Consider the following 4,349-nt stretch of genomic DNA (forward strand, 5'->3'; position numbering starts at 1 on the left):
CACACACACACACACACACACACACACACACACACACACACACACACACACACACACCGAAACCATTAAAAATTATTATTTGGTGTTCTTTTGTGTGAGGTTTTCCACTTTTGCCGCACTTTTGCCATTTTACTCCACTCTGATGTCTTGAAATGCACACATACTGTATATATAAATGTATATAGATATAAATTATATGTTGAGATTTTAAACACACTGTTGTAGGGTTGGCGACACGGTGGCTCAGTTGGTAGAGGTGATGCCTCTCAGCAAGAAGGTCACCGGTTCAAATCCCGGTCCGGGGACCTTTCTGGGTAGAGTTTGCATGTTCTCTCCGTGCATCTCCGGGTACTCCGGCTTCCTCCCACAGACCAAAAACATGACTGTTAGGTTAAGTGATAATTCTAAATTGTCCCTAGGTGTGAGTGAGAGAGTGAATGGTTGTTTGTCTCGTTTGTCTCTATGTGTGGCCCTGTGATGGACTTGGGACCTGTCCAGGATATACCCCACCCCTCGCACTGTGACTGCTGGATATGGGCACGTGACCCTGAAAAGGAAGAAGTGTGTACAGAAAATGGATGGATGGATGTTGAAGGGTTTATTTGGGTATATTCTAAAATGGATAATTTGTGAATTATTTAAAGAAACAAATTATCTAACCTTGAGGCACCACTTCCCTTTTATTTGTTATTTGTACACAGGAAAGAGAAGAAAAAAACTGTAACTTTACTGTAATCAGTCTCACAGTAAATCTACCCAAAATTGTCTGATGAGTTCTTTTCTTATTAAAACCAATAAACCTTATTAAGACACAAAAAATAGACGTTGTCTCACATTGACCAGTTCTCCACGGGTCATTTATTTACAGACTAAATGAATTTACAGCTATGGCGAGTAAGGAATGATGACAAAACTGAACCATGTAAAACTGAAAGAGTTTGCAATCACAAGTGAATAACAAACAAACAGACAAACAAATAAACACTAAGAGGTGAGTTTTGAGGCTTGGAGTGAGGTGAGGTGAGTTTTGCTTTTAGCTGAGGATTTAACTAAGGATCCTAGTTAAATGGAAGAGAAAAATCGTTTAGTTTGCCAAATCTCATACAAAGATAAGAATCAAATTATGTCTGAGCACCTGTTTGTCACCAGAACAAATGTTCACTTTCACCCTTTTGTTTCCGCCGTGTGGGTACCAGGAGGGTTCAGCGATTGAAGGTCATCTCTGGGGGGGTCGTTTCCCAGGTAGGCTCTTCATGTGAGCTGGATGGCAGGCAGTTTGCCTGTACTCGACTGGTCCCGTGGTCAGAGAAAGGGGTCACTCCCTGGTGAAAACGTGGTCCGGTCTTCTTAGGCGGCTACGAGACATTAATTTGATTTCAACTTTGTAGAGGAAAAAGTGACTAAAAACGACGCATGAGTTACAATTAGCTTATTTAACTTCTATAAAAATCAATGAAACTTTTGAAAAGCTGTTTCTGGCTTCTGATGTTGAAAAACTCTCTCTGTCTCTGAGATTGGGAGTGCGCTAAGCTTTTTAAAACCGCTGTTTTGGGCGGAGTTAAGTTGTTAGTTGGCCAATGGAAATGTTACACCTTATACAGGAAAAGGATCTCAGCGAATCTGTTGGAGGTAAATTTTACTTTGAAAACAAAAACAAGGAGGGTTTTAGTTTAATTATCTCACATCTAATTAAAGGGAGAGAAGAGATATCTGGACTTTGCCTTGGGGATAAAATTGTCACAGTTAATTATTAAAATTCAAGTCCTAAGTTTCTAAGGTTTAAATCATGGAATAAAACACACATCTTCTTCAGGAGAACATTTTATCAAAACAACACCACACATTTATTATACTGAGTCCTTAGTGTGTAAATACTTAGTTAAAACGAGAACATAGTAGAGCTTCAATGGGTTTTGTTCTTTCTGTAAAAAAAAAACAGATAAATAACATTTCTTTGATTAAGATATATGAAAACATACAGTTGGGTAAAAACATTCAATCTTGTTCTCTTCTTTGAATTTAATCAACAATGGTAGATTTCTTTGTTCTCAGTCACACTGAAGAGTCTGGTTAAAGGAATTTATGGTCCCTTTGAAGAGGAACAACAGACAGTCCTTATGGAGGATGGAAGCAACAGGGACTTATCAGAATGTAAATTCTATCAGTTTGATGCTGGGGCGCCAGGAAGTCTAGTGGGTGAAGGTGGAAGAGATGTTAATTCAGCCACAAATGGAGTTCCATGCAAAATCCTTAAATAGTCTGAAGTCAAAAGGGGGGTTTTCTTCCTCCTCTGAGCCCTCAGGGAAATGGTTATGAGATATAGTCAGAACTGATAATTATATGCAGAAAATCACTACACTGTTTGGTTTCAGTCTAGAGAAGGACTAACTTGCTCAGGGGGATATGGTTACTAAAAGCCAGCAGCTCAGGGGCCAGACACCCAGCACTTAAATATTTGTCTACTTTTATTTTTTCCTGAGTTAAATACTAATTTTATGTTAGATGAAGTCACTGGCAGGCAGACTGAGTTGTATGGGCCTGTCAAAGATAATATGTATAACAGGAGTGCCACTTTGAAATGTTTGTTATTCGAGTTTTAGAAAAAAAAACTGTGAACCCATGAGCACTGAAGTCACTCGAGGGCCAGAAGAGGCCTGTGGGCCCCCAGTTGAATAGCTCTAATCTAGAGCTATTACCTGATACATGATTTTGAATATTATTCAAGATTTGATTCTGAAACTAACAGCCAAAAAAATCCCCCAAAACAGTCTGGTTTTGTAAAAAGGCTTCAGTGTTTATTTTTTTATAAACTGTCAGATCTGTCAGGATTTGTGTTTGTCTGACTTTAGTTTTATTTCAAATTACATGGAGTTAAATATCACTTTTTGTTGAATTATAGTTTGTGAATTAAAAGCCTGGCATTTCTTGGAGTGCATTTCACCCACAGCCTTTTATGTTCGAGTAACACTAAGTTCTTCATATGTTCAAGGACGGAAATTTCATTTTATTATTGGTTGAGACAGTAAACAAGGAAGTTTATTAAAAGCAAAGTTTAAGGGGATGTTTAAAGTACAGTCAAATATACTGTTGTAAAGTGAAAACTAAACATTCAGTTTTGTGTTTTGTCAGTTACAGAAACTAAAGAGCACTGATAGTCCTTTTCATCCCACTCCATTATTTTGTCTCTGTATGGCACTTGCTTTGCTTACGTGTTCATGTGACTTACAAAAGCTTATTGTCCCTTTTACAAAAAGTGGAAAACCATATAAACTATAAGAACAGGTTGCTCAACATCTCTTATGCAGTAAAGTCTAAAAGAAAAAAATACATCATGAACACAGGGAAAACGGGACACTCACCAACTTCTAGTCTTGCCATGAAAACCTGAAAACATAAACTCAGATGAGCATCTGCTACAGCTGCTGTACCGATGCAGTCTTATTATGCACAGGGGTGTTCATGATTTGCTACAAATCATTTAAACTTCGCATTCCTAATTCATTGTGAATGACTCTCAGCTACTACCACACTGAATTTTGGTTCAGTATCAAACTGACTGAATTCTATTTTTGTTTTTGCTAAAGTAAACCAGAGTTTGCAGACACCTTGATTCTGCTTGACTCCAAAAGTTAATCGGTGGAGATCAGTTAGTGCTGAAATGATTCGAACAGGCGAGCAAGAAGATTCGTACGAGTGTGCGTATTAGCTTGCCAATGAATTTGATGTTTGAGACTTTATCACCACAACAGATTCACGTGTTCAAGACTGGTGAAAAGCTGGGACGTCTGATCCTTACTAGATTTACTGGGTTATTGGGAGCATCTTATTTTTGACTTGGTAGCTTATAAGCCAATAAGACACACACTTGCATTGACGTCACTGGGTTCCAAAATGGTTAATCTCATTGTGCTCGCTCAGATCTCTCCATAGTTTTGGATGCTTTCTCAACGTTTAGTTACTTTCTATGAAGGGATTCATGAAAGATTTCACTAACAGATACACAGATTGAGGTAGTTATGAAAACCAGCATGACGTTTGAGACTTCCTTTTTGTTTGAACTCTGACCTTGTCTCACATGGTCTCAGACAAGAGTTTCTCTTGCTCTCCCTCACAGGAACAATAGAGGTTTGTCAGTTTCTTGTGGTCTAATACGGTTACGTAATCTCTAACCAACCCCAGTGTGTTAAACCCTCGAACACACACGGTGTCTGTCTCTTTTCAGTTTCTTTCTCACACTCTATAAATCAGACTACTGACTGGGACACTTGACAGAAATACAGAGGGAGTGTGTGTGTGTGTGTGTGTGTGTGTGTGTGTGTGTGTGTGTGTGTGTGTGTGTGTGTGTGTGT

The sequence above is a fragment of the Austrofundulus limnaeus genome, unplaced genomic scaffold, assembly GCF_001266775.1.
Source record: "Austrofundulus limnaeus strain Quisiro unplaced genomic scaffold, Austrofundulus_limnaeus-1.0 Scaffold221, whole genome shotgun sequence".
Classification (NCBI taxonomy): domain Eukaryota; kingdom Metazoa; phylum Chordata; class Actinopteri; order Cyprinodontiformes; family Rivulidae; genus Austrofundulus; species Austrofundulus limnaeus.